Source organism: Bombina bombina, chromosome 5, assembly GCF_027579735.1.
Source record: "Bombina bombina isolate aBomBom1 chromosome 5, aBomBom1.pri, whole genome shotgun sequence".
NCBI lineage: Eukaryota > Metazoa > Chordata > Amphibia > Anura > Bombinatoridae > Bombina > Bombina bombina.
This window is the reverse complement of record NC_069503.1, coordinates 160,801,964-160,823,403: the sequence shown is the minus strand read 5'-3', so window position 1 is coordinate 160,823,403 and position 21,440 is coordinate 160,801,964. Positions and strand designations below refer to the sequence as shown.

Here is a 21,440-nt window from a genome sequence, read left to right as displayed (position 1 = left end):
TTAGTTGCTATTTTTCACTATGCAGACGACAATAAAAAGAGTAGCTAAAGACTAACTGCTCACAGTGCACTGACTGGTGAGATGACATTTTGAGAAATAAAAGTTGCACTAAACACAACATAATTATATTAAAATAAACTTTTACACTAATATAAACACTATCTGATAAAAATTCTTAAAGGGACAGTCTAGGCCAAAATAAACTTTCATGATTCAGATAGAGCATGTAATTTTAAACAATTTTCCAATTTACTTTTATCACCAATTTTGCTTTGTTCTCTTGGTATTCTTAGTTAAAAGCTTAACATAGGAGGTTCATATGCTAATTTCTTAGACCTTGAAGGCCACCTCTTTTCAGAATGCATTTAAACAGTTTTTCATCACTAGAGGGTGTTAGTTCACGTATTTCATATAGATAACACTGTGCTCGTGCACATGAAGTTATCTGGGAGCAGGCACTGGTTGGCTAAACTGCAAGTCTGTCAAAAGAACTGAAATAAAGGGGCAGTTTGCAGAGGCTTAGATACAAGATAATCACAGAGGTTAAAAGTATATTATTATAACTGTGTTGGTTATGCAAAACTGGGGAATGGGTAATAAAGGGATTATCTATATTTTAAAACAATAAAAATTCTGGTGTAGACTGTCCCTTTAACATGAATATTAATAAAACATTTTTATTATGGTTCAAAAGTATATGGTATATGACCATATAATTGACTGCAAAGGGCTAATATATATATATATATACTGTAAATATTTCACATTCCAATGTTCTCCACAAACAGGAAAATGTCACTTTTATTTTAAAGACATATACATGAAGAAATAGTGTACTCCTGTCATCATCGCTAAATTATTGCGCTCCCACAAAAGGGCAAAGTGGCTAATTATAGTTACCGCAAGCTTGCGGTAGCAATTAGAGCTCCAAAAATTAACCAGAGATCAGATCTCTAGTTAATTTTCTAAAAGTGCCCAAAATGCCCTCAAAATAGAGGGCATTATAGTTTTTTTATTATAAAAAATGTAGCATTTTTTTTATTAAAAAAAAAAAACTGAACTAGGCAGTTTTGGGGCTTTAAAGTTGGTGGGAGTGAAAAGTGCCTTTACATTGTGGTCTATGGGAACTGTGTGTTCTCATAGACAGCAATGTAAATATATATGTATATGATCAATACATATATATTTATGTGTTACTATGTGTATATATACATATTATCACATACATATATATATTTAAAAATGCTGCCTATCGCTGCGCTTCTTACCCCCTTCGCTGCGCTAGATTCTGATGACATCTCTAACGGCATCAGAACAAGGCTCCCATAGGAGCCTATGGAACTGCGCTCTCATGAGTGCAATGCTTCCTCACAATGCAAACACAAGCTCGCTTTCACATTGAGATTTACTTGTAATACCAGCGTACATTATCGTGCTCCACTTGTATTCTAGCCCTAATTCTTTATGTGCGCTAACCCAACATGAGTTATCTTAAGGTGCATTATGTATTTATTAAATATAAAATATTGAGAAATATTAATTAAATGTAAATAATTATTATAGATGTACTAAAATATTCTAAAAAATGCATATAGTATAAATGTAAATCTTACAGTATCTATAAGAATTATTAATAATTATTAATATTTTTGTATTTATTTCATATTTAATGTTTCAATAACATGCTTTAAGAATTATGAATGTGCGCTAACCTGACACTGCAATAGACCTAAAGTGCGAAATCTGAAGTGCGTTACACATATTTTACATTCCTATGTTCTTGTAAAAAATTTTTATTAAATATATATTTCTAGATATATTTGATCATTTTAATGTAAAAAAGATATCTATACCTATATATCTTTAGGAATATATATATATATTTAAAATAAAAAAACATTGGAATGTGAAATATATGTTAGTGTGGTTGTGATTTTCAAAGTTTCGTTTGCGTGCAAAACTTTTACTTTCAGATTATAATAGGCACGCTAACCCCATGCATAAAGATTACTTCTGGCGGTGTTTATGCTCGAGCGAGAGCGCTAAATAATGCTTTACTTGTAATCTCTATGGTTTTATTTAATTTGTGTAGATTAAAAATGGAAACATAATTTCAACTTTATCTTTTAAAAAACTGTTTATTAACATGAACTGAGCAAACACAAAAAACTCTAACATCAACAAAAAGCTAAGCAAACTGTCAAAAATACCACACTCGGGGGCGTGTCTGAACAGTGATCGGAACCGGTCACACTTTCCTGAGCTCCAGCGGAATCTCTTTAAAATCCGCCGATTTCAAGAGTAATTTCACAGCAAAATCTTCAAATCAGATCCAACTATTAACCCACTATATTGTGGTGCTCTAATTAACTTGTGCAAGCTGTATTTGTGAAGCCGTAGTAAGGAATCAGACAACAAAGGCCTGGTGCGGTGGCACCTTCCAGGCGACGCTACCCCCCTCGGAACTCCGAGGTTCTCAGCTGCAGCTGGACACACAAATATACCTACAGGGACCTACAAGCCACTATCTTTAAACCCAGAGAGATATCAAGGACAAGAAAGAACCTACAGCTACCCATCGTCACCAAACATAAATAGAAACGCCACGACGTATAGTGTCTAAAATGGCCGACAAGGAGGAAACTGATTTCCAAGACATTTTCAATAATGAACACTGGCGCAGATTTGAGGCGCTCTGCTTGCGCCTCATAGAAAAAGCTCCACAGGATCTGCTGCTAAGTAGGTGTACCTCTGTGACTCTTATACCTTTAGATGAGATCCTGCAGCAAGAAGACAATAGAGAAAGTATCGCTACTTTATCCGGGGACTTACAGTACAGCTTGGAGGCCCCAAAGATACTGAAAATCACGCAAGCCATAGCCTCCAAGGATATAGGATCTACAACACCAACTATGCCGGCATTGCTTGACAGAGAGAGCAAACCTCAGCGAGCGACAAAACACTGCTCACGAGCCGCGGCCCTGGGGGGTTACGGGGGGGACCCCTTGGACACCGGGGCTGAAGAGTACATGCTGTGTGGATCTGCTGATTTGCCTGATAGCTACGGTTTCTGTAGTCTACCACCGGTGCCCTATGGAACGATATTTTAACTCACCAGATACTATCGTAAACTGAAAACAATATACTTGGCGGGACTCCCTCTGCTTTGGAAACCGTACATCAAAGATACTTTACAAGATCGCCAGACCTCCTTAGCTCATCTTTTCTGGCAAACAAAGGCATGGGGATAAAAGACCTTAGGATTCATGCTGTAGATTACAAACGGCAACTGAATTTAATATTGGGCTTGGAAGCCGCTGCCGTTATCCCAATCTTACAGTTATAACTTTGTTGGTGAATATAATGTTTTAGCATTAAATTGTAATAGATTATAGTCACTGTTCCCTAGATGTTTATAAAATATAGCCCACTTAGGTATCTTCAAATCCATATGCAAGACAAGTAGTAATGGATTCAATTGCATAGCACAGAGTGCAGATTTACCTTTTTGACCTAAAGCATTAGTTGCCTAGCTATATTCTGACCTAAAATTTAAACTGCTAATATGGACTGATTAATGTTGTTACTTTAAAATGTAATATATTTTATTCTTGGAATGTTTACAGTTTATAGTTTATATGTCCTGGGCTAAACAGCACATTAGCACATAGATGAACATAATGATTGGGTAAGTGGAGATACACACACCTGATGCCTTTCTATTAATATACTTAGGCGCTCCTCACACATACAGGTCGAAGTGCCTCATTCTTTATAATTCTATATTAGCAGGGTTTACTTGACGTATCATTTAGGATTCATACAGTCCTGTTTTTGGATCTGGTGGCTTGCGGCCGGAGCTGCTGTGAAAAGGACAGGCCTGATATACTTGGGACTCAGCCCTACACCTGGAAGTATTTAGTAAATATTTCTGTCGGGATAAATCCTCGCATTAAATTAAGTGCTATTTAAGACAATAGAACCTATAAAGCGCCCCATGCGATATAGTCTATCTCCTGAAAAGGCGACCTAATTATTAGAAGTCCCGGCTCCAGGGCTCATTTCTTGTACTCCAGTCAACCTTACAGCTTAGCGGTATGGGGACTATAGCTATCAAATATCCATCCTCTAACACCTATTAAATACATTTTCACTAGACAGTCAGTGGCATGTAGAATTGTGGAACATATTGTGTAGGTGTCTAGCTGCAGCTCTTGCATTGTCATCGTTAAGTCTGTTAATCTACATGTATTTAGAACAATGCATTTTTTGTTTTTCTTGTTATGTTTATTTTTCTATAACACCCCAGGCATGTACACCGAGTTTATATCTCTGGTCCAAGAGTGACCAATTCTGTTATTAGTTGGGGAAAAAAAAGGAGAACTTTATTATTTTTGAGGGTATGTAACAGAGTTCATATACCGCTGTAAAATGTCACAGATACCCGCAATGTTTATTTGTATGTATTTCTTTATGTTCTCAATAAAAATTTAAAATAAAAAAAAAAAAAATACCACACTCAACCACTAAAAATGCTTTTTTTTATATAATAATAATTTTTTTTTTTTTTTTAGATTTTTGTCAAATACAATAAACACTTGATGTCCACTAACAAAAATTGTAGTAGTAAAGATACATTACAATCCGGCTAATGTATAAAAGAGTACATGCATGAGTAGTTTCTATACAGTTTCTATACAGGCATGCTTAAAACTTTTTCGTGTATATTAACATAGAGAGTAGTTAAAGTAACAGCGTTAGTAATAATTGTATTTACACTAAAAATATTTTTTTTAGTATGAGCATAGTAGTTGGACTAGAGTTGTAACACCTCCCAAGCAAAACCAGGTCACTCTTGTACCCAAGCAAAGTAATATGATATAGGGGAGGGTCTCATTGATACATACGTTCACTCTTGGACCACTGGTTAAGAAAATACATTAGCATCTGGAACTTAATATTGAAAAGTTAAGTGGACTAGTAAGTTTAACACTTATAATTTGTAGTTGTATTTAATAGACATGTGCATTTCGATTCGTTCCGAATCGAAATTCGGACAAATTTGTTAAATTCGGAGATTCGTATCAATTCAAATTTCCGAATTACGGTAGTACCGAATCTACCGTATAAATCCGAATTAGTTTGGATTTATTTGTTACATTCGGATGGCCATGGATTACACTAGTATTGTACAGTATATTAGGTTATATCACTCTGCTATGGGTTACACCTAATATACAGTACATAATACTAGTCTAATACACAGCACATCCCACCTAACACATACCGAAATTCTGAATTTCCGAATCGAACCGAATCAAGCAGAATTTATTTTAATCCGAATGAATCCGAAATGAATCGGAAACAAATTAATTCATATTTTTCCGAATTCGAATCGATCCAAACCGAAATTCGAAAACATCCGAATTGATCCGAACCGAACCAAATTTTTCGGCCATGCACAAGTCTACTATCTAACAGAAATAGTAATAATGATTTAGATACTGCCAAAGCTAGTAATAGAGCAAATAAATGATAAACCTGGAACTGGTGACTATGTAGCATTGTAGGATCTCTACTATCTCTTAGCAGGTAAAGGGAAAAATAATCACACTTTGAGAAGATAACAGATAACATTAATAGTCCAGTAAATACGCATACCATTATATTTAGATAAAAACTATTTCAGCCCCAGCATGATGTATTCCTGTAAAAAGTGCGTAGAGTGGAATATAGCTGTATAGTGTACGTTCACATTAATAAAGGTGCTGAAAGGTAGAGTTTGGAACTTTAATAATAGGTTGGGAATTGGAGTCTGCATTGATATGTTAGTGGGCTACCTCCAAGTGTGTAATGTTATTTGTAGCGGACTATAATCCAATATTTGACTTGTGGTGTAAGTTATCTATCTGGTGACTGTAATATATAATTAGGGTAGTTAGCTAGGAGCCCATTAAGAGAATATGGGATGGTAGCAGTTCATCACAATTATTACATGTACTGCCTATTCTCTGCTGGGTGATTTTCTTACAGTAGTGGTTCGATATATAAAGCTTATAAAAGATCATATTTCCCAGGCAGTAATCCAAAGTAAATTAATGTAGGGAGGAAGGGAACCAAAACATATAGCAATATATAAACATTAGAGTAAAAGTTTGGAGCTTATACTCAAACTGAGAATTATCTATTAACCTTAAGGAGGGATATGTGTCCATATAGTTAACCCACACCTTTCCTGAGTGGATAGTATATGTCGAGTAAATGGTTCAGAGAAAAGCTGTAGAGTCCATGAGGGAGCCAGAAGTCATGTAGGATTGATCGGTCAATGACTACGAGTAGAGGGATCTGTGGTCCAAGTGCTGTGACGGACTCTGTCTCTGTAAAGTCACTTTGTCCCCTCTGTATTGAAAGGGTTACCATTGTGCCAATCTGATCTATGTCAATAGCGCAATTGTGCTCCTGGGGGCCGGCCGCACCTTCCCGGGAGACAGCTTGAGGAGGCACTATGGAATAATCCTTTTGTGATTCAAGGCCTTAGAACCACTCCCCAGACAGGGAATCGCTGGATCCATGATAAATACTGTGATTGCCTGTTTCTCCGTTTTCTTACTGGACTTGAGTTAACTATTAGCTAGGTCAGAGGTGTGAGATCCGGCTTTGCCCTGAGCTTCCTCAGGTTCTCTGATGGATAGGATCAACCTCTGCTCCTCTGATTTCTGTACGGTCCCAGTATTGCCTGTAGACTTAGGGGAAAGGTGCTGCGCAGCTGATCTGGGTTCCTCATGCTGTGTAGCTATACCACTAAATCTGGTTATCTTAAATGTGTGTTAAACTCCCTCACTCCATGGTGTTCTTGTAGTGTAGCTGAGCTTGTAAAAATTTTGAAGCATCTGTTGCTCAAAGTGTTGACCCAGTCTTTATCCAGTCAGTGAACTAACACGGAGGGGGGGGGGGGGGGGGGATGGTGAGCTGATGGTATTAGGCCGCAGCTTTCACAGACTGGCCAGAATAAGTTTTCTGCTTGTTGGAACAAGGTGGTATTAGTTTTAGTCAGCTCCTTGACTTCTTCCAGATTAATATCCTAGATTATGTAGGAAAATGGTTTATTATGGAAGAGATAATCAGCAGATTAATAAGCTATTTTAGGAGCTTCCCTAGTTTGCATCTCATTATGACTGCGGCTTGGACACGCTCCTAAAAATGCTTTAATCAACAGGCACAAGTTACTGAATTTGAAGTAAAAAAATCCTTTTGAAAAACTTCTGGAAATTGTAATACTGGTGTCACGATGAACAGGGTACATATATTATTGAGTGTTTTGTGAGTTTGAATTTGACAACCACAAATGCCTCGACATTTCCAGAGGCATTTACAGGGCTTGTGGGCGGTAGCCAAAGATGCTTTATGGACTGAAGAAGCAGAGTAACAGGAAACAAGAACATTTGCCCTGAAGAGGAAGTAGCAGGAGGGATGCCATAACTATGACAAACCTGAAAAATGTGGGACGGTTGAGAGCTCTTACATCTCACAAAGGGACCAATATTCAAAGCATCAACAGACTGCAGAGAAACTGCCTTTCTGCCTTTCTGGCCTTGTTGGCTTCGCAATCCGTTGATATTTTCTAAAAATGGGGGTGGACACCCGAAGTGCTGGTAAGTGGTGGTTTGTGTCCCATGGGATATAATGGGGAGCGATATGTTAGCTTGTCACTTGGAGTCACTTTCTGCGGTGGAAGGGGACCGTATTTGTTCCAACAAAAAACAGACAGTGCCCTCACTGAAACCAAAAACGGTTTCTATATCAGAACACTTCAAATAATGCCTGTGTGACCTAACTTTACACTACACCTATACTACCTGCCTCACACTGTAAAGTCTCGCCACTGTAAAGGTGGCGAGACAAAAATGGCTTACTCCATACTCACAACCTGTACTGCAGAGATTGGAATATATCCCATTGCTGGTGCTTTATCCAGATCAAAGAACAGGTTACACCCCCTGGAATGCCTGACTAACTCCCAAACAATATCTACACCTATGTCATACTCTAGTTATACTCCCCTGAAATGCCTAGCTAACTCCCTAATACCGCCCACACCTACCTCATGCCTTAGCTACACTTTCATAAATAGGGGTTAATAGGTTAGTGGATATTGGCAGTATAGGGATTAAGTAGTGTAGGGAGCGTTTGCGGAGGGCTATTGGCAGTTTAGGGGTTTAAAGGGTTGGAAAGTTTATTGCGATGGGCGGTGGTTTAGGGGTTAATATAGTTATTAGGTTGTTTGCTAAAGGAATCCTAAAGTAAAGGGATCCTTTACTTTACATCGCCAATGTCAGTGCCAATTCTGCTTGGAATATTTTGCCAGCATCGCCAACCATTGTGATGTATAGTAAAACGCCTTTTGGCGACACAGCCATGAGAATTCTGTTTGAATCAAGTGGGGTCTATAGTTCTGTTTTAGTTCTGAATTCTACAGGATTCTTCCTCCATTACTAAAAAATGTGTGCTTCACTAGTTAATTTACTTTAATTACGCCACATAAATACAATTTCAAGGCTGTGAATAATTAAATATAAATGATAAACTTTGTTTTAATATATTTTCCGGAAAATGCATCCTTTATGTCTAATTCATTTTGCGATTTAACAAAACAATTATATAAAAATAGTGTTAAATGTTAGTACTGACTGAGGGGCATGATGCGTGTGACTGCTTGGCATGTTTCATGAATGATACAACATGTTTTGTCCTGAGAGAAATCTGAATGTATTTTCCTTCTTAGTCTCCAGCACTCTGATTCATGGTCTGAAAGCCTCTGTCAGCTATTTGTACACATCAGACCTCAGAAACGACCCATAGTCCTAGTCTGAAAGCCCCTGTCAGCTATATGTGCACATCAGACCTCAGACACAAGTAAACCTATGCTCTGAAAGCCTCTGTCAGCCATATGGCCACAGATCTAATCCATGGTTCAAAACCCCTGTCAGCTATATGTGCAAATCAGACCTCAGATATGATCCATTGTCAGAAAGCCCCTGTCAGCTATATGTGGACATCAGACTTCCAATTTAACCCATGATCTGAAACCCCCTGTCAGCTATATGCCCACATCAGACCTCAGATATGACCCATGGTCGGAAAGCCCTGCAAGCTATATGCCCACATCAGACCTCAGATATGACCCATGGTCTGAAACCCTATGTCAGCTATATACCCACACCAGACCTCAGATCTGATTCATGGTCTGAAAGCCCTGCCAGCGATATGCACACATCAAACCTCAGATCTAACCCATGGTCCAAAAGCACTGCTAGCTATATGAACACATCAGACCTCAGATACGACCCATGGTCTGAAACCCCATGTCAGCTATATGCACACATCAGACCTCAGATTGAACCTATGGTCCGAAAGTCCCTATCAGCTATGTGTGCACATCAGACTTCAGATCTGATTCATGGTCTGAAAGCCCCTGTCAGCTATATGTGCACATCAAACCTCAGAACTGATTCATGGTCTAAAAGCCCCTGTCAGCTATATGTGCACATCGGACCTCAGATACAACACATGGTCTGAAATCCCCTGTCAGCTATATGCACACATCAGACCTCAGATTGAACCTATGGTCCTAAAGTCCCTATCAGCTATGTGTGCACATCAGATTTCAGATCTGATTCATGGTCTGAAAGCCCCTGTCAGCTATATGTGCACATCAAACCTCAGAACTGATTCATGGTCTGAAAGCCCCTGTCAGCTATATGTGCACATCAGACCTCAGATACAATCCATGGTCTGAAAGCCCCTGTCAGCTTCGGGCCGCCATCAGGGGGTGAAAGGGGTGACTCCTGTCAGGGGCCCACTGGGCCAGGGGTCCCAATGAGGCAAGCACAACTATTACTAAAAAAAAAAAAAAAAAATTTTAATGTTGGCTGCCACCAGAGGGCGCTACAGAAGATTGCTACTGAGCGTGGGAAATGTCATTACAAGGAGTAAAGCATTAGCATTAGAGAGGATTGAGACAGACTTATAGTTATATATATATATATATATATATATATATATATATAACTTATAGTTATATATAGTTAACCCACACCTTTACTGAGTGGATAGTATATGTCGAGTAAGTGGTTCAGAGAAAAGCTGTAGAGTCCACAAGGGAGCCAGAAGTCATGTAGGCTTGATCGGTCAATGACTACGAGTAGAGGGATCTGTGGTCCAAGTGCTGTGATGGACTCTGTCTCTGTAAATTCACTTTGTCCCCTCTGTATTGAAAGGGTTACCATTGTGCCAATCTGATCTATGTCAATAGTGCAATTGTGCTCCTGGGGGCCGGCCGCACCTTCCCAGGAGACAGCTTGAGGAGGCACTATGGAATAATCCGTTGTGTGATTCAAGGCCTTAGAACCACTCCCCAGACAGGGAATCGCTGGATCCATGATAAATACTATGATTGCCTGTTTCTCCGTTTTCTTACTGGACTCGAGGTAACTTGCTAGGTCAGAGGTGTGAGATCCGGCTTTGCCCTGAGCTCCCTCAGGTTCTCTGATGGATAGGATCAACCTCTGCTCCTATGATTTCTGTGACCTGTCTGGTCCCAGTATCGCCTGTAGACTTAGGGGAAAGGTGCCGCGCAGCTGATCTGGGTTCCTCATGCTGTGTAGCTATACCACTAATTCCGGTTATCTTATATCATGGTGTTCTTGTAGTGTAGCCGAGCTTGTCAAAATTTTGAAGCATCCATTGCTCAAAGTGTTGACCCAGTCTTTACCTAGTCAGTGAATTAACACGGGGTGGGGGGAGGGGATGATAAACTGATGGTATTAGGCCGCAGCTTTCTCAGACTGGCCAGAAAAACTTCTGGAAATTGTAATACTGGTGTCACGATGAACAGGGTATATATATTATTGAGTATTTTGTGAGTTTGAATTTGACAACCACAAATGCCTCGACATTTCCAGAGGCATTTCCAGGTCTTGTGGGCGGTAGCCAAAGGTGCTTTATGGACTGAAGGAGCAGAGTAACAGGAAACCAGAACATTAGCCCTGAAGAGGAAGTAGCAGGAGGGATGCCATAACTATGACAGACCTGAAAAATGTGGGACGGTTGAGAGCTCTTACATCTCACAAAGGGACCGATATTCAAAGCATCAACAGACTGCAGAGATACTGCCTTTCTGCCTTTCTGGCCTCGTTGGCTTCGCAATCCGTTGATATTTTCTAAAAATGGGGGTGGACACCCGAAGTGCTGGTAAGTGGTGATTTGTGTCCCATGGGATATAATGGGGAGCGATATGTTAGCTTGTCACTTGGAGTCACTTTCTGCGGTGGAAGGGGACCGTATTTGTTCAAACAGAACGCAGACAGTGCCCTCACTGAAACCAAAAACAGTTTCTATATCAGAACACTTCAAATAATGCCTGTGTGACCTAACTCTACACTACACCTACACTACCTGCCTCACACTGTAAAGTCTCGCCACTGTAAAGGTGGCGAGACAAACATGGCTTACTCCATACTCACAACCTGTACTGCAGAGATTGAAATATATCCCATTGCTGGTGCTTTATCCAGATCAAAGAACAGGTTACACCCCCTAGAATGCCTGACTAACTCCCACAGAACATCTACACCTATGTCATACTCTAGTTATACTCCCCTGCAATACCTAGCTAACTCCCTAATACCGCCTACACCTACGTCATGCCTTAGCTACACTCTCATAAATAGGGGTTAATAGGTTAGTGGGTATTGGCAGTATAGGTATTAAGTAGTGTAGGGAGCATTTGCAGAGGGCTATTGGCAGTTTAGGGGTTTAAAGGGTTGGAAAGTTTATTGTGATGGGCGGTGGTTTAGGGGTTAATATAGTTATTAGGTTGTTTAGAGGAAAAGAGGGGGGGGAGTAAAAGGGAGTAGAGTTACAAGAATGGTACCAGGTTTAGCCTATATTAATTTGTAATAATAGTATTCTAATTACTAGAATTTGAGTTTGTATATAACAACAGCGAGACCTGGAGTGGATTATTCAATAGGGCAACTGACAACAACTAGACAAACTAGTTGTAACTGAGAGTACAACAAAGTTTAAAGAGAGAATAATTCCACTAAGTATTATCAGACTAACTCTACTAATATCAAAAAGTGTTCAAAATAATTAAATCGTTCCCAATCATTCATACATTAAAGTTTATTAAATTAACTAAGGAACTCACACTCATTCAGTAGCAAAGGCTGTGAATTAAAACCACTTGAACTCTGTGGTTTGCGTAATAGCTATTAGATATATCAGTCCACTATTCAAAATCCCCAATCCGTTTTTGAATTAGAATTAACTAAGCCCTTACAATCCGAGGGCTGTATTAATATTAATATATGATAATAAAGGATTGGAGGACATAAATTAAACCACTTCTTAATCTATTTTCCACAAGAGTAAGCACATTAAAAACAAAACAACAGGAGAGACTAAGCTGCCCCTGCCGGACCCCTGACGCGCGTTTCACGAACGCTTCCTCAGAGGGGGTGCGGGCCGCTGCTACTCGGCGTCTTTTATTTAATTGCAATGCCCACCACTCATACCGGATTGGTTAAACGAATGGGAGTTGTCTCCCTATGATTAGCTGAATATCCTATCCATCAAAGCATCAGCATCTTACGTATAAGGAACTCGAGATTCTGGTCATCGCTTAGTCATAGCGATCCACAGCAGAGTTGTCATTCCTATACGGGGCGTGAAAGTTAGAGCTAATGTGATTGGACGATCAAGTGTCTCAGCACTATTTGTAAATATCGAGATTCACGAATTATAAATTCATCTGTAAATCTCTTTACACATCTACAATAAGTAATTTTCGAGACTATTGTTTTTTACCCGCTCTGAAACGGATTAATAACAGGGTATATTAATGCAAAATGTGATATAAGACATGCAGACATTTCCTACCCTTATTACACCTAAACGGCTCTAATGATCCACAATTAAAGCTTACTATAATATACAAACTGGTTATTCAGAGGTTTACGATGTTTGTTGTTACTTTATCTTATATTCATTCACAGTAGATAATCACTGTTATATTGTTATTTATTATAAGGGTCTCAAATGTGCTCTTAAGACAGATATCAGTATATTTAGTTTACATTGGGTGTTTGTACTGCATGATTTTTTATATTGCATTGTAAAGTTTATTCCTCCTATCTTAGAGGTTAGTGTTAATGCACATACTGTCAACATAATATTTGCTTTTTTGCAAAAGGTCTTAGCTACAACTGCGTGTAAGAATACCTATGTTGTTACAAAAATATCTGTTGAACCAAAAATCATGACTGCAAATCCTATTTACTAGATTAGCTAATAGAGGAAGGGGTATGATATGAGTAAGAAATTTTATTAATTTACAGGAATTCAATATATTATCCTTATATTATGAGGACAGATAATATACCTAGATAAATAAAGATAAGAGATATAAGTGAATATTTATATTTATCTTAGCAGTGGCAGTATTTGGAACTTGATACTAATGTGTACAAAGGAGAATTTTTGTGTATAGTGGAGAGATTCTGTCTCTTTGTGATAAGTGCAAAAAATAAAAAAATACGAGGAATAAAAAGGGAAATAAACAACAATAGACCCAAAAATCTATTACTAGTGCAAAAGTCTTGTGGTAAGTGTGATTTATTTATAAAGTAACATAATTGCGTTACTTTCATATATGATGGGGTTAATAGAAACCCATTATAATAGTGAAAAAATGGTATATAATTAATATATTAATTTTATAAGGAATATCTGTTTCGAGTATCCTTACGTGGTGGTTATCACTTTTATTAGGAGCATCTTATTAGAGTCTCCTTGTGAGATAACTGTAACTTTTACCCAGGTGTAAAGTGCTTTATAAATATAATTTAATACTAAATAGTGAAATGGTGCAAAAAAGCATGTTCGTTCAATTCCTTATTTGCATCGAGGTATTGTAACTTGTATTTATTATTACACATGGTGTTATATATTGATTTATGATATTTTTTAATTAATTTTATTACTTGATCATGCCTTATTATATTGACTGTAATTCCTGATGTCTTGCAGAGAATGGTTCACAGATAAACAAAGTAATTGTTGTAGTCATTCATTCCATTCGGTTTGACAGTATTTAGTAAGTAAATCCACTTGCATTCCATTTTCAGCAATATTTTTTCTATATCGCCTCCTCGGATACCGAGAGATGCTTTTTGGATTACTGTGAATTTCAAATCTTTGGAAGAGCTCTTATGATATAATAAAAAATGTTTGGCAACTGAGGTTATTTTTTTGCCCTTTTTCAGATCCCGTTCAGCTGTTTTAATATTATAGCAGTGTTCCAAAATTCTTGTTTTTACCTCTCTGGTAGTCATGCCAACATAAAACATTTGGCACGAACAGTGTAGTGCATAAACCACTCCAATGGTAGTGCATGAGAAATGACAGGGTATCTTATGTACTCTGCCAGTTTTATCAGTTAGAGATTTGACTTTCCACACATATTGGCACGCTGAACAGGTGCCACAAGGATACATGCCTGGGTCCCTATGTTGTTTTTTTGCAGATCTTACAAAATGACTCGATACCAATTTATCTCTTAGGTTATTGGGTCTTTTGTATCCTAAGGATACTCTCTCTCCAATGAGGGGTTTTAAGGTTTCATCATTTTGTAGAATTTGCCAATGATCATTTATGATTTTTGTCACATGTCTCATCTGGGGATTATATGTAGTTATTAATCTAGGATGAGATTCGGTTTTTGTTTTATCCTTGGGTACTAGTAATTCATCCCTGCAAACTTTGAGCGCTTTGTATTTTGCTCTTTTTACAGACTTTTTACTATATCCTCGCGATATTAGCCTTTGTGACAGTGCAACACTCTCTGCCATATAAATCTCTTTATTTGTGCAATTACGGCGGAGTCTCAAAAACTCACCATATGGGATCGCTCTAAGAGTATTGGGTGAGTGGGCACTCGAATGGTGTAAGAGAGTATTGGTTGCTGTCTCCTTTCTGTAGATTGTAGTATTTATAAGGCCTTCGCTATTTTTGAATATTTTCAAGTCTAAGAAACATATCTCCTGCTGACTAGCAGAATATGTCAGTTTTATATTTAAATCATTTTCATTGAGTTTTTGCATGAATAGTTGTAAATCATCAAAAGTACCCTCCCAGATGAACAGCACATCGTCTATATACCGTACCCACAGTGGTATACATTCTGTATATGTTTGTAAATGATCAGAGAATACACGAAAGCGTTCCCAAAAACCAAGAAACAAATTTGCATACGTAGGTGCACATGCAGTGCCCATTGCGGTACCCTGTGTTTGGAGATAGTACCTATCATTAAATGTGAAGAAGTTATGTGTTAGAATGAAATGTAACAACTGAACTATGAAGGCATTGTGTGCTTCATTTTCTAGACTGTTAGACGCTAGGAAGTATTTGATGGCTTCTATGCCATCACTGTGCCTGATGTTAGTATAAAGTGACTCCACATCTGCTGTAACTAACCACATATTGTCTGTTAGTTCAATATCTTTTACCATTTGTAATACTTCCATGGTGTCACGGACATATGATGGTAATGTGGTTAGATATTCCCTTAGTCTAAGGTCTATAAATTTGCTGGCATTTTCAGTTAAATTATCATTTCCAGACATGATAGGTCTGCCAGGAGGTATTACAGGGTTTTTGTGCACTTTCGGTAGAAAATACAGGGTGGCAATCTTAGGGTTCTCTTTTGTCAAAAACTTCTTCTCAGAATTGGAGAGTATATTGTTCTCCCATGCATCCTTAATTATTCGGTTATACTGTATGAGGTAAGAGCTTTGGGGATTGAATATTAGTTGTTTATAGCAGGAATTATTAGATAGTTGTTTTGTGGCTTCATCTATATACATCTGTTGTGGCCATAAGACCACATTCCCACCCTTGTCTGATGGTTTAATCAGGATATCTTGCCATGATTCAATCTCCCTCAAAGCTTGCATTTCAAGACTGCTCAAATTGTTATTAACATTATATATAGGTATCTGTTCAATTTTCTGGCAAACCATTTTACAAAACACTTGTATTTCAGGTGATAAAGATAAGGATGGAGTATATGTAGACTTAGGTTTAACATTTGACTTCCAGACTTGTGGTGTCGGTGTCAAATTCTCATTATCCATGTCAGTACTGCTTTCTGATAATTCACATAATAAATCAGCTGTAACTAAATCATCTGCATTGAGGATATTTGGATTGTAGGCATATATTTTCTTAAGTAGCATCTTTCTAGAGAATAAGTGTATATCCTTAATCAGTTCAAATTTATTAAGCGAGTTGACAGGGCAAAACGATAGCCCTTTAGATAGTACTGATTTATGTGTTGTGCTTAGTACATGATCTGATAAATTAATAACTCTCATTTGTTCATCCTTATCTTGCTGAAGGGACTCAGTTCCCTTCTTCTTGTTGATTGTCTCACTGGGCCTGAAAACTTTCTTTTGTTGCCTCTGTTCTGTGTGGGAGTCTGATTGGTCTGTGTGACCGGTTGAGTTGTGTTGTGTGGTGTGGTGGACAAAAAAGAGGTAGAGGAGGAGGTGGAGGAGGTTATAGATTGTGCAGAACTATAACTTCTAGGTCTGATACTTGATGTACTAGGTGTTATGTCATTAGGTTCATCTCTAGTCACATGGTCTGAATCTCCATCAGAATTGTCACTTTCGCTCTCAGCACTACTTTCAGGTTGCTGCACTATGTACCTGTTAGTTCTCTGTCTGAATGCAGTGTTAGTGTTATTACGCCAACGATAAACTCTTTGACTTGAAAAATCTTCTATATCTCTTTGAAGTTTCTGTTTTTTAGTGGCTATTATTTCAAGCTCTAGTTTATCCAGTTCTTTCTGATATTTATCATATTGTGTTTTATAGTCAATTTTATCATCAAATTGGGACAACTGAGCATTATATTCTTTTATCTCAGTATCAAGTTTGGATAACTCTAGTTTATCATGTTTGATTAATATTTGTATTAATTTAAGAGAGCATTCTGATAGTGCTGTTTCCCATTCTTTGACCAGAACTTCATTATTGAGATTGAATGCAGGAAATACCTTCATTCTCAAACCTCTTGGTATAATGTTTTTCTCTGCATACTTCTCAAAGAAGTGCCAGTTCCACCACCTTTTAGATTGTTTATGTAATGTTTGATGTAATTTGCATAATACATTATTTAGTTCCTCCTCATTTATTACTATATTGTCCTTAGTTGAGACATTAAAAATAGAATTTAATTCTTGCAGTCTCTTTTGGTGGCGATTCGCCATATCATTTTGAATATTCATTATTAAACAAATAATTGATCCCCCCAGAAGAAGAGGGCTAAACTCAGTAAAGAAATCTGAGTATATTCTCCCAAAATACAAATTGTTTAGAGGAAAAGAGGGGGGGGGAGTAAAAGGGAGTAGAGTTACAAGAATGGTACCAGGTTTAGCCTATATTAATTTGTAATAATAGTATTCTAATTACTAGAATTTGAGTTTGTATATAACAACAGCGAGACCTGGAGTGGATTATTCAATAGGGCAACTGACAACAACTAGACAAACTAGTTGTAACTGAGAGTACAACAAAGTTTAAAGAGAGAATAATAGTTATTAGGTTGTTTGCTAAAGGAATCCTAAAGTAAAGGGATCCTTTACTTTACATTGCCAATATCAGTGCCAATTCTGCTTGGAATATTTTGCCAGCATCGCCAACCATTGTGATGTATAGTAAAACGCCTTTTGGCGACACAGCCATGAGAATTCTGTTTGAATCAAGTGGGGTCTATAGTTCTGTTTTAGTTCTGAATTCTACAGGATTCTTCCTCCATTACTAAAAAATGTGTGCTTCACTAGTTAATTTACTTTAATTACGCCACATAAATACAATTTCAAGGCTGTGAATAATTAAATATAAATGATAAACTTTGTTTTAATATATTTTCCGGAAAATGCATCCTTTATGTCTAATTCATTTTGCAATTTAACAAAACAATGATATAAAAATAGTGTTAAATGTTAGTACTGACTGAGGGGCATGATGCGTGTGACTGCTTGGCATGTTTCATGAGTGATACAACATGTTTTGTCCTGAGAGAAATCTGAATGTGCTTGTATTTTCCTTCTTAGTCTCCAGCACTCGTTGCCCCCTGCAAAAATCAGTTTTATAAATAGATTGTATTTGGCCTAAAGGGAGAATTTGAGATTCCATCTGATAAAACACAGTACTATGTGTGAAGGGCAGTAAATAGTTACAGGGAACAAAAACACCCAGTCTACAGTGTAGGATAAACCAAGATTTTTATTCATATAATTTTCCCAGGGCATTTTATTCGCCACATTTCAAAATATCAAATTGATATTCAGATTTGGTTCTGTTTTTGTGTTTCTCTAGGGTTCCCAGCTCTTGTGTATGCAACTACTGAACAGCCAGCAGGTGACCAGACAAAAGCAATAGGTGAGTCCTGATCAGACAATAGATGGCATCACAGCCCCTGCCAGCCATATGCCCACCTCATATATGACCCATAGTCCTAGTCTGAAAGCCCCTGTCAGCTATATTTGCACGTCAGACATCAGATATGACTCATAGCCCTAGTCTGAAAGCCCCTTTTAGCTATATGTGCCCATCAGACCTTATATCTAACCCATGGTCCGAAATCCCCTGACCTCAGATATGACCCATGCACTGAAAGCCCCTGTCAGCTATATGTGCACTTCAAACAATTTGGAAAACAGCACACCTGTCCTTTGTTGATGGGCACGGAATGTCAGACTTGCCAAGTCCACTTATCCAAACTGCAACAAAGTGATTTTAGACTCCAATACTTGAAGTATACATGACTAAGGGCCTAGTACAGGCCTGAAACGTTGTATTTCTTTCTCTCTGGACCCCATGTAAAGAAATAAAGGTCTTTTTTTGCCACATTGGAGGCTGGAATCACTTTGTTGCAGCAATATGTGCACATCAGATCTCAGATCTGATTCATGGTCTGAAAGCCTCTGTCAGCTATTTGTACACATCAGACCTCAGATACGACCCATAGTCCTAGTCTGAAAGCCCCTGTTAGCTATATGTGCACATCAGACCCCAGATACAACACATGGTCTGAAATCCCCTGTCAGCTATATGCGCTCATCAGACCTCAGATACAATCCATGGTCTGAAAGCCACTGTCAGCTTTGGGCCTCCATCAGGGGGTGAAAGGGATGGCTCCTGTCAGGGGCCCATTGGGCCAGGGGGCACAATGAGGCAAACACAACTATTATTAAAAAAAATGTTTTTTTTTTTAAATGTTGGCTGCCACCAGAGGGCGCTACAGAAGAGTGCTATTGAGCGTGGGAAATCTCATTACTAGGAGTAAAGCATTAGCATTAGAGAGGATTGAGACAGACTTGGCACTTCAGTTTGTACAGTGTGTGCCTGATTTAGACGGCAGATCACTTTCATTTGCAGAGGAGGTAGGACTTACTTAGTAAATGTTTTTTTATTTCTTGGTGCAATTTTGGATTGTAACTTCAGTGTGGTAATTGTATGGGGGGGAGCAAGGGTCCATAAAAACATTTTTTTTTAGCAATATTCAGCAGTGTATTTATGATTATTTGACAATGCTGTAGAAATTCTATATTCAAAACCATGCAGAAATGTTTCCTCCTCAGTACACAAATGCTAGGTGCCTATGAGGCTGAGTACCACAGCTTATGGTTCCACCAAGACCATATAGAGTACAGAATTTTCAAAATCCATAAGTACAACTGACAGATGCGAACATTTGTACACCAGATTTGAAGTGGTGCTCTTGGTTGGAGAAAATGGGGGGGGGGGGGGAACCCCAAACATATGTCAACCTTTCAAATGTACTTTTCTTCATCTACCCATTCTGAGAGATCATTAATGTACAATTTTGAATTCACTGAACTTTTTTTGTTTGCACATTTACAAATATGATTCTTTAAAAAGTGATCTCTTAATTTCTGATATTTTTTTATCATGCATGTCACAAACTGTTGATTTAGGGCAGAGGTTTCCAAACTTTTCATGTTGGTGACACACTTTTTAGACCTACATGATTTTGAGACACAGTAATTTAGTTGTACTAGCAAACAGGAGGTTAAACTAACTTGTTTTTAAGAGATACAGACACATACATAAATTATATAATAACAAAATGTATTTACAAGTAACAGTAAGTGCAAGAATTAAAAAAAAAGTTTAATAACACCAATAGCTACTTACTATTTTAATGGGATGTATGAGGTTGATGGGATGAACACAGTTTCTGAATATTTGGTGGAATATTAGATAAAGACACTCGCATTTCATCAAGCAGCTGTACCACTCACTGACTACACACGCGGTCACAAGCCGATTGAGGAGACCACACGTGCAATCAGGAGCCAATGTGCCATCAAAGCCACCAATGGGAATAGTTTCAGTTCCCGCTGAGCTGTGCCTATAGTTTAAGTTGATCTGTGACCCACTAGGTATCAATCATGTGTCAACCATGTGATATGCATAGCAGGCAGGTGAAAAGTCGGAAACCAAAAAAATATAAAAATGAATTAAAAAAAAAATAGTGCTGAAGCAGGGACACACCTACCCACTAATGTGTCATGACACACAATTTGGAAAGCACTTATTTAGGGGATGGCAATGTGCAGACATTTTACCTCCTGTGAGTGTTTCTGTGGGTGTCTGTGTTTATTCTTTGTGCTTTTGTTGGTGTCTCTATGAGTGTGTATGTATTTTTTTTCTGTGGGTCTCTCTGTGATGGTGTGTGTGTCTGTCTTTGTGCATTTTCTGTGGATATCTCTGTGAGGGTGTGTATGTCTTTGTGCATTTTCTGTGAATGTCTCGCTGAGGGTGTGTGCGTATGTCTTTGTGCATTTTCTGTGGGTGTCTCTGTGAGGGTGTGTGTGTATGTCTTTGTGTGTTTTCTGTGTATGTCTCTGTGAAGGTGTGTGCGTATGTCTTTGTGCATTTTCTGTGGGTGTCTCTGTCAGGGTGTGTGTGTATGTCTGTGGAGGGTGTGTGTGTATGTATGCATGTCTCTGTCTTTTATGTGGGTGTCTCTGTGTGTATGTATGTCTTTGTGTGTTTTCTGTGGGAGTCTGTGAGTGTGTATGTCTTTGTGTGTTTTCTAAGGCATTCTCTATGGGTGTTTCCTTGGGTGTATGTGCAAGTTTGTGTTTGAGTTTGTGTGTGTCCATTGTCTGTTCCTTTTTAGGACATTTTGACCTTACTACTGATTATTCACATCTTTCTACAGACTTTGAGACTAATGAGACCTTTCGGGAAGTCACCAATCCACCACTTAACCTTTAAATTATTGTTTAGGCAGTTCAGGGCCCTTCCTTTCAGCCACTGCATGCTGTTGTCATCATT

At 38.2% G+C, this 21,440-nt stretch overlaps 1 protein-coding gene across 2 annotated transcripts in view; it reads right to left on the bottom strand.

Annotated features, from left to right (window-relative positions):
* The window catches only part of LOC128660121 (gap junction gamma-1 protein), a 315,999-nt gene that overhangs the window by 150,583 nt on the left and 143,976 nt on the right, over positions 1-21,440 (bottom strand). The gene's annotated exons all lie outside the window — the stretch shown is intronic.